Raw genomic sequence first — 14,324 nt, 5'->3', positions numbered from 1 at the left:
TCCCATTAAACATAAGGACACTATTCTTAAAGTATCTGTAGTCGAGCTTTATTGTGAAATGGGATGACATTAAAGCATTAAGACTATTATGTATATAGACTGATGATCACATCTTATGGATCATGGATAAGGAGTTATCAAGTCTTAAACATAGGTATGAATATTAAGAGTAATATTTATACTGGATTGACCCGCTGTGAGAATACTATATAGAATGTTATGCAAAGTGTCATAAGTTATTCTCATGGTGATAATGGTGTATACCACCCTTCGACCTGAAACCACTATGTACCCTAGATGTAGAGTCGAGTGCCTTATTGATGATCAAACGTTATCCATAACTGGTTGATCATAAAGACAGTTGATGGGTACTCCACAAAGCATGTTGAGGGACATGAGTGACCTAGATGGAATTTGCTCATCCTGCGTAATAGGATAAATGTCTACGGGTCCAATATTGAATTGGACAAGGATGACACGGTCTATGCCTTGTGTTCAATATAGACATAAGGGCGTAAGGGTAATTGTACACATAAGTATTATCACAACAGGATTTATCAGATCATATGACATTTTTGTGTCTTGGATATCAATGATGTGTTGCTAGATACCACTCACTATTTATTATGTTAAATACGTGATTTAATATAATTGCTAATGTCGTGAATACCTATAGGGTCATACACAAAAGGACAGAATGATGAGAGAAAGAGTAAATAAGGAACACCGTAAGGTACGGTGCACTTAAGTGAATTGTAGAACATCGTAAGGTACGGTGTACTTAAGTAGAATACTAAATATGGTAAGGTACCACACACTTAAGTGATTTTGGCATATCATAAGATATGGGCCACATACACTTAAGTGGACTTTTTAGCTTGCAGCCCACACAAGTGGTTATATAAATAGAACCCTTGTGCAGAAGAATTTGTGTAGTTGAAATTTAGTTTTTCTCTTTCTCTCTCTCTCTCTCTCTCTCTCTCTCTCACACACACACACACACACACACACACACACACGCACATACTCAAAGCCTTCATTTGTAGCAGCTAGCACTGAGATTGAAGGAATCTGTTCGTGTGGACTGAGTAGAGGCGTTGTCACCATTCAATGTTCGTGATCGCTTCGTAGATCTGCATCAAAGGTTTCAATCACCACAAGAGGTAACGATTATATCACTGATCATGCCCATTCGTAAGGATCACTAAAGGAGAAATTTTTTTAATTCCGCTGCATTTTGGATCGCTCTTCTTCTTCAGGTGAAAGGGTAATTATACACACAAATATGATCACTTAAAGGTTTTGTCGTATCACATGAAATTTTCGTGACTTTGGTAGCATTGATGTGTTGTTAGATACCGGTCACTGCTTATTATATTACGAGAACCTATAGGGTCACACACATAAGGAAAGACAAATGAGAGATATAATGAATAAGTAAAACAAGGAACAATGTAACATACGGTGTACTTTAGAGAATTATGGAACACCTTAAGGTATGGCGCAGTTAAGTGAGTTGTAGAACACTGTAACATACGGTTTTGAACCTTAACAATACTCTCTCTCTCTCTCTCTCTATCAGTTTTTATTCGTAGCAGCTAGCACTTAGATGAAAGCACTTTATTCGTGTGAAATGAGTTGAGGCATTGTTCTTTATTCAACGCTTGTGATTGTTCATCCAATTACACGTCATAGGTTTTAATCGCCACAAGATGTAAACATTATTGTCATTGATCATGATCATTCATAAGGATCTACTTAAGGGAAATTTTAATTTTCTATTGCATCTTATATTGCGATTTCCCTTCACATTCCTCAAAGACTTCAAAACCTATGAGAGTCTTAGCAAAAAGTTACTTAGATATTTATTTCAAAGATCCTTGATTGAATGTTTCCAAGGCTTGTTAGAAAGTTCTACTCCAATCTTCAAGTTGAAGGCCAGACTCTCACAACTCAAGTAAAAGAGGTTGAAGTCAGCATCGACACAAGAGAATTTGGAAAGATGTTTGAGCTACCCTTATATGGAATATCCTACTGGTATGATGTACCTACAAAGTTCAAGTAGTTTAGTTTAAATACCTCCATTATATGTTTCATAGAAGTTCCAATAGGGAAAAAGAAGCTTCCTTTCAATATAAAGTTTTTTAAGGCTAAGTGTCAAGTTGCGCATTACATGCTTACTCGAATTCTTTTTCCCAAACAAGAAAATGTTTAAGCTTTAGCAAAAGTGGTTATTAACATGACATTATCTAACAAATTTGGTATATGAAATGTCCAACCACATGTCATTTTGCAAGCAAAATCACCCAACTAGGATACCTTATGGAAGTTTGATTACCAAGATTCTGGCGAGAGCGGGAGTTGACCTTGCAGAATAAAATGTGGACTTAATCCATTATCAAATCAACTCATTAAATATCAGCAAGATGAAGGTTCACATAGTTATGGGATATTTAAAGAGTGACTACATGGAGAAAGAAGAATTTGTAGATACTCAACCTATAGCAAACGAAGGAGTTACAAACTCCATCCTCATGATCTCTCAAGAAAATACCTTTGTTGTTCAAAAGATATGTAAGGAGCCACTTCCCTCTAAGAAATTCAAAGGGAAAAGCCATAGTTGGGAATGACAGTACAATGAGTAGTCTCACTTATGTGTTTAGTTTTATAAATTATGTGTGTTTAAATTTCCGTATTTTCCGCTTTCTGTAGTTCAAATTATCTTTTAGTAAAGTAATGGTTTCCCTTCATTAATAAAGCATGCATGATCTATCTGAATTATGTGTTTGCATGTCATTAACTATGTTCCGACATCTTTTTTCCGTCTTTTTTATTATGCCAAAGGGTAAGAAGTATACTTGAAGGTGTGAAAAACATAAAAATGGGGCTTTGAATTGGGTTTTACAAACAAAAGATTTTTACCAACTCAAGAACACCACTCAAGAGATAACAACAAAGAGATAAAAACACAAGTATTTATATCATGGTTCGCTTGAAACTCAAAGCTACTCCAGTCCACCCGTCAAGGTGATTTTTCCTTATACACAATGACTTAATCCACTATAATCAACAATTTACAATAATAACAAAGAATAACCTTCTTTGTCTTCTCAAGGATCCGACTATACCCTAGTCTCCTTAAGGACTCACAAAGAATAACCTTTTTTGTCTTCTCAAGGATCCGACTATACCCTAGTCTCCTTAAGGAATCAAACAAACAATTTGAATAATATATTATGTGTTACAAGTTGCTTCTATACAAGCAGATTTTATATAAATGATAAATAATTACTTAAAGAAAAACTGTGTACAAAAGTTGATAGTTTTTCACAAATAAATAGACTTGTCAAATTGTTGTAGCATCAAAGTATTTCTTCAAGTCTCCAAGTCTTACTTATATATTATAAGAAGAAGACCGCTGGAGGGCAAAATGGAGAAAGCTTATAGAGCAGTTGTCCATTGTTGGATGTGAAAGGAGTGATATTGTGTATTGTCTTTCGCCCACAAAATCAGTGACAGGTGTGATGTATAGTATTATCCTTTCCCATGATATCAAGTAGTGGGGAGGATATTTGATTTGTACTATGTACTATTTGATCATGTGCCCATTTGATCTTATCTTCAAGTTCACGGGCTTCTGATCAAAGTTGATGAAGCATGAAATGAAGAAACATAAAGCTGGATTTAGAAACTTCAGAATCTTTGGTCAGAACCTTGACAGCGTCAGTAGTCTTGCTTGAGATCTTTAGTATCTTCAGAATCTTCAGAGTCTTCAAAATCTACAGTGAGAACCTTGATAACCTCAATCATCTGGCTTGAGATCTTCAGCTACGTAACACAACTTCGGAAGCTTGTCATTCTTCAGAAGTTTGGTGATCAGAGTTACATCCATAAGCACGAATTGAGAGAAAGTTGTAGCAATAACATAGCGTCTCCTCAAAAGCTTCTCAGGAGTGAAACAACATAGAAGAAGAAAGATCATTGCAGCACCAACATTGAACATCTTTCAAGACCTCTTATGACTAGCGCAGAAGTGGAATTGGAACTCATTGTTCAGAAACTGATGACGTTGCACGTCATATCCTCAGAATCATAACTAGTTGTTAAAGCTACCCAATAACAAACCATTAGGGTACCAACATTGTTCTCACATAAATACAACATTGTTATCATCAACTCAAGGTATAGATGCAGAACCAAATCTTGTTCTAACAATACTCCCAAGGGGAGTAAAGTATACTCTCTACTCTTTGATGGGGCTTTAACCACTCCAAAATATATGTATATTTTATCTTTTACCACCTCCTTGAGAGGTACGTTGTCATCTTAAAAAAGGAAGAGATTATGGATCTATGTTCTTGCAGGTATTGTCAAGGTGATCTAAGGCGGTGAAGTATGTGGATAGCAAAGTTACAAGTCAACCAAGTAGAAACGCTTGATATTAAATGATAATCAATGAAGTCTTTATCTGGCGAAGATATCTCAAATGATAAAAAATTCTCAAGATGAGTTATCAAGATATCCTTTTGAATCAAGCTATCCTCTTGAAGATGTTTTTGAAAATTAAGGCATCTCTTTGAAGGTTAACAATATGGTCAAACGAAATTCAAATGAAGACTATTGTTTCAAGGTTCACATATGTTTTAACCTCTCAACTATCAGATGATGGTAATCAACATGAATATGTCATAATCCATATTAAGAAGATTTAAGGTTATCGTGTCCTGCTAAACTCAAAGATAGTGATGCCAATACTTGAAGCTTCAAAGTCGTGAAAGAGAGAAAGTGTGAAAAGCTCGCATGGTTGTGTTCGTATGAGTGACCAATATCTTATAAAGACACAAGGATATTTCTTGAAATATTATGGAATAATCACACACACAAGAAATCTTTGAGAAGCCTTTCATATTTTATTTAAACCACCTGGAAAATGTTTCTAATCCCTAGACAACTAATTAAAATATCCATAAAATCTCGGTTCGGTTAAAGCTCTCTTTTGGTTTGTGAAGATCAACCATCAAAATATCCATAATGTTTCTTAAGCTTGGCTCGGTTAAAAGATATATCAATTTGATATTAGCCTGTGTAAAATTTCATTTGGTTCTTGAGTTCAACCTGGTATAAAAGCTTAATTGGTTCGAGATTAGCTCATGTAAAATCTCAACTCGGTTAATGGCCAACCTGTGTAACACCCTTATTTAGTTCAGAGACCAACTAAAAACTACATATTGGTTCGAGATCATACCGTGAAAATATATGTTTGGTTTGGAGGATAAACATTATAAACCTTGTTCGTTATTTGGTTGGAAGTTAGCCTCAATACTCTATTTCCTTGTATAAAGAGGTTCGTAGGCATATTCTTCTAAAAGCTCTTAGTTTTATGGCATACTCTCAAGAATAATGCTTGGGGACATGAGTACGTCAATTTAGGTTAAACCTGTATAAACCTCTAATGTCTTTATTTCTCCCTTATCTCTTTGAATTTTCAATTATTTTTTCTCTTTCTTTGTATGTTTCTTATTTACTCGTTTAGTTTTAAAAAAATTCAAACTATAAATTTACAAACAATTTTGTTTTCTACCAAAGTTATTCAAACCTCTACAATCCCCCCTGTGTATGGAGTCACGTGTCCAATAACTTTAAGTAATCCAATATATCACCTTTATTATCATTGTAAGTCCACGTCCCTGTGAAATGTGTTATCATCATTAAAAAAGGGATAATATGGATCTATGTGCTTGAAGGTATAATGTTTGCGACAATCTATTTGGTTTTGATGATGACAACACTCCTAATTAAATTCTTCGTCAGAAGCACTGATCAAGTCCATTTGGTTGTGATGATGACAACACTATGAGGTGAAGTTGTCTTCTATGTGGTGATCAAGTTGCGGTGCTTGAAGACCAAGATAATAAAGCTCATTTAAAATGATGACCATCATCTGATGTGGTGATCATGTTTTAATGCTTGAAGATCAAGATATCAAAGTTCACCTATGAGGTGATCAAGTTGTGGTGCTTGGAGATTAATATGTCAAAGCCTGTCTTTGGAGGATAACACCTAATGTCAAGCGACATTCAGTGAAGTAAGTGAGATATCTAATCAAACTTGTGTTTGATGATGTTGTCTATCATGAGGATTTATCTCAAGCCTAGTCAGGTATAAGATTCAAGGTTCTAGTGAAGTGCTAAAGTCAAAGATAATGCAGCAAGGAACTTGCAGAGTTGTGAAAGAGAGAAAATGTGAAATTCGCCGTGTCTGAGTGGAGTGATTTATGTTTGTATAGGTATACTATTAGCCATTGAATTTAGTAAGGCAAATCACACACACACACACACACACACACACACGCACACACACACACACACACATACACATACAATCTCTCTCTCTCTCTCTTGAATAATTAGAAAGCCTCTCTTATTTTATTAAATCAACCAGATTTTTTTTTGTGCCCAACTAATAGACTAGAGACTCATTACAATCATCGCATAATCGATTATCCCATTAGGGTTAATCAATTATCAATTTTGTAACCCTAATAATCTATTATTAGGTCTCTTAATTGATTAGTGGAGGTGCCTTTATAAATATTTCTTTTTTTATACTACATAATCAATTATCCATGTGGCATAATCAATTATGAGTTTTAAAAGGCACGTGGATATTTTCCTTTATGAGTCACATTTTATCCTATAAATAGATGGGTTCTCCTCATTTATTTAAACACTAGAAAAATGTATTATAATATCTTTCTCTCACTTTCTTCTCCCTCTTTCTACTTTCCTCAGTTTTTCCTTAGTGTTTTTTAGAGTGAATTCTTTTATCTATGAGGTGCTTGAGTACGGTGTAAGGGAATGTTGTAAAATCTCATTGTGATAAGTTTTCTTTGGTTGTGAGTTAAACCAATTGAAAAGCTCTTGTTTGGTTATTTAGGTCGTTTGGTTCGTGAGCTTAGTCTGGTCTTAAAAGCTCTCAGTTGGTTCGATATTATCTTGGTGGTAAAAATCTCTTGGTTCTGAGGTATGCGTAGTTAAAACTCTCGTGTTTGGTTAGGAGGAAAGCCATTGAAAAACTCCAGTCCTTGTCTAAGGAGGTTCGTGGGAAAAAATTGTCAAAATCTCACATCATAGTGAAAACCAGATTTTTTTTTGTGCCCAACTAATAGACTAGAGACTCATTACAATCATCGCATAATCGATTATCCCATTAGGGTTAATCAATTATCAATTTTGTAACCCTAATAATCTATTATTATGTCTCTTAATTGATTAGTGGAGGTGCCTTTATAAATATTTCTTTTTTTATACTACATAATCAATTATCCATGTGGCATAATCAATTATGAGCTTTAAAAGGCACGTGGATATTTTCCTTTATGAGTCACATTTTATCCTATAAATAGATGGGTTCTCCTCATTTATTTAAACACTAGAAAAATGTATTATAATATCTTTCTCTCACTTTCTTCTCCCTCTTTCTACTTTCCTCAATTTTTCCTTAGTGTTTTTTAGAGTGAATTCTTTTATCTATGAGGTGCTTGAGTACGGTGTAAGGGAATGTTGTAAAATCTCATTGTGATAAGTTTTCTTTGGTTGTGAGTTAAACCAATTGAAAAGCTCTTGTTTGGTTATTTAGGTCGTTTGGTTCGTGAGCTTAGTTTGGTCTTAAAAGCTCTCAGTTGGTTCGATATTATCTTGGTGGTAAAAATCTCTTGGTTCTGAGGTATGCGTAGTTAAAACTCTCGTGTTTGGTTAGGAGGAAAGCCATTGAAAAACTCCAGTCCTTGTCTAAGGAGGTTCGTGGGAAAAAATTGTCAAAATCTCACATCATAGTGAAAACCAGATTTTTTTGTGTGCCCAACTAATAGACTAGAGACTCATTACAATCATCGCATAATCGATTATCCCATTAGGGTTAATCAATTATCAATTTTGTAACCCTAATAATCTATTATTAGGTCTCTTAATTGATTAGTGGAGGTGCCTTTATAAATATTTCTTTTTTTATACTACATAATCAATTATCCATGTGGCATAATCAATTATGAGCTTTAAAAGGCACGTGGATATTTTCCTTTATGAGTCACATTTTATCCTATAAATAGATGGGTTCTCCTCATTTATTTAAACACTAGAAAAATGTATTATAATATCTTTCTCTCACTTTCTTCTCCCTCTTTCTACTTTCCTCAGTTTTTCCTTAGTGTTTTTTAGAGTGAATTCTTTTATCTATGAGGTGCTTGAGTACGGTGTAAGGGAATGTTGTAAAATCTCATTGTGATAAGTTTTCTTTGGTTGTGAGTTAAACCAATTGAAAAGCTCTTGTTTGGTTATTTAGGTCGTTTGGTTCGTGAGCTTAGTCTGGTCTTAAAAGCTCTCAGTTGGTTCGATATTATCTTGGTGGTAAAAATCTCTTGGTTCTGAGGTATGCGTAGTTAAAACTCTCGTGTTTGGTTAGGAGGAAAGCCATTGAAAAACTCCAGTCCTTGTCTAAGGAGGTTCGTGGGAAAAAATTGTCAAAATCTCACATCATAGTGAAAACCAGATTTTTTTGTGTGCCCAACTAATAGACTAGAGACTCATTACAATCATCGCATAATCGATTATCCCATTAGGGTTAATCAATTATCAATTTTGTAACCCTAATAATCTATTATTAGGTCTCTTAATTGATTAGTGGAGGTGCCTTTATAAATATTTCTTTTTTTATACTACATAATCAATTATCCATGTGGCATAATCAATTATGAGCTTTAAAAGGCACGTGGATATTTTCCTTTATGAGTCACATTTTATCCTATAAATAGATGGGTTCTCCTCATTTATTTAAACACTAGAAAAATGTATTATAATATCTTTCTCTCACTTTCTTCTCCCTCTTTCTACTTTCCTCAGTTTTTCCTTAGTGTTTTTTAGAGTGAATTCTTTTATCTATGAGGTGCTTGAGTACGGTGTAAGGGAATGTTGTAAAATCTCATTGTGATAAGTTTTCTTTGGTTGTGAGTTAAACCAATTGAAAAGCTCTTGTTTGGTTATTTAGGTCGTTTGGTTCGTGAGCTTAGTCTGGTCTTAAAAGCTCTCAGTTGGTTCGATATTATCTTGGTGGTAAAAATCTCTTGGTTCTGAGGTATGCGTAGTTAAAACTCTCGTGTTTGGTTAGGAGGAAAGCCATTGAAAAACTCCAGTCCTTGTCTAAGGAGGTTCGTGGGAAAAAATTGTCAAAATCTCACATCATAGTGGAAACTCTCAAGAAGAAATTCTTAGGTAGAGGAGTAGGCCAAATCACCAGGTTGAACCTCTTTAAATCTCGGGTTCATCATAAATCCAGAAGCATCCTTATAGCTAGCATTTATTTCAAGAAACATGATAAGATTGTTGACACTAAATTAGTAACAACTATTTTTTTTTCCACTTTGTCTGAACTATGAAGGAAAAAGACAAGTGAAAGAATTCGAAGAAAATGCTTTGGTAAATAACCATGAGTTGTTAAAATGAAAACAAATAGACTATATTTCAAGACTTCAAACTTTAGTCTCTAGAATCAAAGTGTTGAACAAAAGTTATACTATTGTTGATCATGTAACGAAAATCCTTAGGTGTATTCCAAAAAAATGGAGACTAAAAGTAATAGCTATTGAAGAATAAAAGGATTTGAATAACTTGGCTCTTGAAGATCTCATTAGATCCTTTCAAATTCATGAGATAGATCTTGATGAAGATGAACTCCAAGAAGTCAAAGTCTGTTGCTTTAAAGTCTAAAAGCAAGAAGATCAAGGCTTTGGAAGATGAAGAGTTAGAATATGAAGATCATGTAGAAACGTTAGAAGAAAGAGAGCTTTCATTAGTCTCTAGGAAAGTGCAACAGTTGTGGGACATAAGGAAGAAGTAGTTTCCCAACACAGAGTTTAGATATTCAAAAGATCAAAGAAACGAGAAGGAAGTTGACAAGAAGATAATTGGCTGTGAATGCGAATAACCTAGATACATCATAAATGAATGTCACAAGTTAGAGAAAGAGAGATCTAAGAAGAATGGATATGGAGAAAAGAAGAAAAGACTCATATGTGTATGAGATCAATTTAACGAATCCTCTAATAAAGAAAAGGAAGATGCATATTTCGTCTTCATGGCCTCAACATCCTTTGACGTGGAACTCGATGACACAATATATGACGATAATGGTGAAGATGAGACATCTTTAGGAACTAGATTAAAACACCAATCTTGATACCTGGACAATAGATGTTCGCGACACATGATAAAAGACATGCAAATGTTTCAAAGCCACGAGATGAAGGAATGGAACAATGTGGATTTTGGAAGAAACCAAAAGGGAATGATCAAATAATCTGACACAATAGATAATTATTTGCTTCTCTCTACCAATAATATACTTTTAGTTGAAGACTAATGCATAATTTTCGATGGATAAGTCAATAAAATTTGTAAATTGGTTTCTAAAATTTTAAACATGATAAGTGATCCCTATTTTTATATTTTAGCATTAATTTTTCAATTTTTTAAAATTTATAAAAATAGAGAAACAAAATTTTAAAAATAAAAATCCATTTTACTCTATAAAAAAAACAAAATAGAAATGAGAGACATTCAATAAAATCATCTGAACTTGAAAATTTTAATTTTTTTAGAATTTCTAATCCAAACACAGTTGTTAGTGTCTTTTCCAAAGAATTTAAGGTAAATTGATTGGTGGTAAACACAATTTCTTGTAATACTGTAACGAAATTATAGTATTTGGTTCACCAACAACGCATAGCCGCTTACTGAGATTTAGAAAAATAAAGGAAAGAATGAACCTGACGTGAATCGAACACGCAACCTTCTGATCTGGAGTCAGACGCGCTACCATTGCGCCACAGATCCATTTATTGTACGCTTTTCGTCTAAATAATATAAAACCTAAATCTTCTCTTATTTTTTACCCAAACCAGAGAATCTCATTATTATACAGTATCTTTAACATGTGGGATTTTTGTTTTTTTGAGATTTGTTCGTTGGAAATAAAAGTATAAGATAATTTTGTTGTTGGAAATGTTTTCAGTCACATTCAGAGTCAACTTAAGCCACATCTAATAATTATATTTAATGGCAAAAATGATGGTGTTAATTTAGTTTGGATGAATTCAAATGAGATTTCAACATTCTCTTTAATAAAAACAAATAATAAACTAATTTATACTACCTTGTGTAGCTTGTTTTTCTTTTTAACTTAAAGACATTAGAAAATGTTCTTAAAAATTAATTAAATATGATTAACATATTATAATGGCATTGATAATGATTATTATTAGCAAAATAATGACAATATAATGATTATTATTTCTTCATTATTGTACAACTGTAATTATAAAATTGCTCTAGTATCTAATAAATTAGGATAGTATTTATAACACAATTGTTTATGATTATGGGGTGCAAACGGATTAGAAAAAAATAATTAAATCAAAATTTTAAACCAAATTAAAGGAAGAAAAAATGGATTTTTTTTTGTTGAACCAAACTGATGAAAATTGAGATGAAAATTGAGGTGGTTTGATTTGATTTTCAATTTTATTTTTTTAGAAGCAGACAAACTGTGAATAGAACTAATGACTGGATCATTATATGTGTTTCAAGCTCTCTTTTTTATATTTTTTTATGTTGCTTCTTCTTCTACGAAACTCTTTTTAGTTTTATTATAAATTAGTTTTGATGTGTATTTGAGGTGTGAAACATAACAATTTTTACGTATGATAATCTTTTGTTGTTATTGTTTTATTTTATTTATTATTGTTTTATATGGATTAAGTACAACTTTTAAGTTGTTTGAAAAATAGAGCATCGAATAGATGAAAAAGATTATATGAAATATATTATTTTTACAAAAAAGTAATGTTAATTTATACTCCAATGACACAAGTTAAGAGATAAATATAGAAAAAAAATTTAAAATGTGTGTATTGAATTTATTATAAACTTATAATTAATAATTTTATTGATTTTTTCAATACACATTTTTTATATGTGGGTTTCTTAACATATATTCAAAGGATACGAGTTAGCATTACTCTTAAAAATATATATATAATATTTGGAGAAAAAAAAGAGCGATGAAAACTAATCAACTAATTCAAGCAAAATTGATTAGATTTGATTCCATTTTTTAAAAACACTAAAAACCAACCAAAATCAAATAAATGGAGATAATATCGGTTCAGATGTTTTTTTATAAAAAAACTAATCTAAACCAAACTGTTTACATCCCTATTTATGAGGGTTGAAAGCAAATTGGTGTATTACAATATATAAAGAGAGGAATAATATTGTTACAGTTCTGTGTTTAATATCATCAACTATATAGCTACCGTTAAAACATGTCACCATGCTGATTAATATACCTCCACTTTATACTTTTTTTTACCCATTTGTAGGGGTGTAATCGGTTTGGTTTGGATCGATTTTTAATCAAAAAATTGTTTGAATCAGTGATATCTCCATAGGTTTGGTTTGGTTCGATTTTTAGTGTTCTTAAAATAGAACCTAACAAAACTATCCGGTTTGGTTCGGTTTTGTTTGGTTTGATTGATCGGTTTACAACACTTTTCTTCTAAACATTTGTATTATTTGCTATCATGTTTTTCTGGTGTATTTATGCTATTATTTTTTATTATTTCAAATAATAAATTTCATATAATATATTTCGTGATCTACTTTTCAAACAACTTACAAGTTGTTCTTAATCCATACGAAGCGTTGACATGACCAAAATTTGTCCTCCCCTTTTCACTTTTCATCTGACCCATGACTTGAGATTCATCTGCATTCATTCAGATGCATCATGCATTAATGTTAATACAAGCATCAATAAATTCAAAGCTGCTGGTTATTTCAAATTAGAATTTTGTTTGAGTATCGAAGTGCGGTTCATTACATGAGGGTAAACCCTAATTCCATGCCCTTTGGGGTCTTGATTCACGGAGTTCACATCATGACATTTATTTATATATTCCAAACCCTAAATCTTGGTGTTTGGGCTCTTGGAGATTACATCATAGTATTAATTATGCATAAACCCTAATTCATTGGGGAAAGATGTTTGACTATCATACCATGCATCATCCATCTTCCACGTGTCTACATGGTTGATATTTCATTTTATTCAAACGTTGCCTAGCATTGGTCCATATGTCTTGATTCATTGGGGATTAAACAGTAGTATGTGTTTCATGTGAATCATGTCTTATTTGTCATCCTATAAAACCCTAATTCATGCCTCCTAGTTAACTTTGGTCAACTGTTGACTTTTTGGTCAACCAATTGACCAACGTCAACCATTCCATTTGTTGATCATATGTTTCTGTCCATTGATTGATTTCTATTTACATTAACAAAGTCGCGAGTAATTAAAGCGCTAAAAGCTTTCATTCAATTTCTAATGTTCATGTTCGTCTATACTTTCCATATTGAACTTCATGTTCGTATATACTTTCCATATTGAACTTTCACTTCTAATTTCCATTGACATTTCGATTAATCTTTTCAAATCCAATTACAATTTAATTTTGAAAATATTTCAAATTAACTTTAATTAACATTTGGAAGTCATTTGAAATTAATTTTTAATTAACATTTTGATATTTTAAATTAAACTTTTCAAAACCACTTCAACATTGTAAATCCATTTTCAATTAATTGACATTTCAAAAACCTTTACTGGTGTGTAAAGTTCCATTTCAAACTCTTTTTCAACATTTGAATCCATTTCAAATCAATCATTCAAAATCATAATTAATTCACAATAAATCCACATTTATGATTCCCTTTATACTTTACAATAGTATTCAATACATTTTCAATCACATTTAATTCATAAATTTATTTCAAATAAAGTTTCAATATAATTTCCAAAATCATTCTTTCTACAATTAGATTAATTATGCATACAAACTTCATATACATGAACACATTCAATATATGCTTGCCAAACAAATCTAATTCAATAATTACTTAAGGCATTACATTCCATTTATAATCTTATACAAACAATAAACAAGTCCAATGAATCAAACCAACTCCATCTCTAAGTCAAGCTTCTAATCGACATAGCCCTACAAGTCCAATGAATCAAACCAAATCCAATTTCATTTGTGGTCTCACTAACTCATAACAGACTTTTCTATTTGAATTTTCAAACAGTAAAACCAGTTCACAACTAAGAACTAACCTGAACTAACAATAGGTTAACAGGACTTGAATCCAACAAAGCCATTTAGAAGAAGTCAAAATAGTTAGAAGAAGAATATTGGATAAGAACTTAAAGAA

General features: G+C 32.3%; 1 non-coding gene across 1 annotated transcript; it reads right to left on the bottom strand.

Moving 5' to 3' along the window:
* Positions 1–10,814: 10,814 nt before the first annotated feature.
* TRNAW-CCA (transfer RNA tryptophan (anticodon CCA)) lies at positions 10,815–10,886 on the bottom strand. Its single transcript has one exon. It is a non-coding gene; the product is annotated as a tRNA-Trp (tRNA).
* Between the last annotated feature and the right edge of the window lie 3,438 nt (positions 10,887–14,324).

The sequence above is a fragment of the Lathyrus oleraceus genome, chromosome 6 (genome assembly GCF_024323335.1).
Source record: "Lathyrus oleraceus cultivar Zhongwan6 chromosome 6, CAAS_Psat_ZW6_1.0, whole genome shotgun sequence".
NCBI lineage: Eukaryota > Viridiplantae > Streptophyta > Magnoliopsida > Fabales > Fabaceae > Lathyrus > Lathyrus oleraceus.
This window is presented reverse-complemented; position numbering and strand designations above follow the sequence as displayed.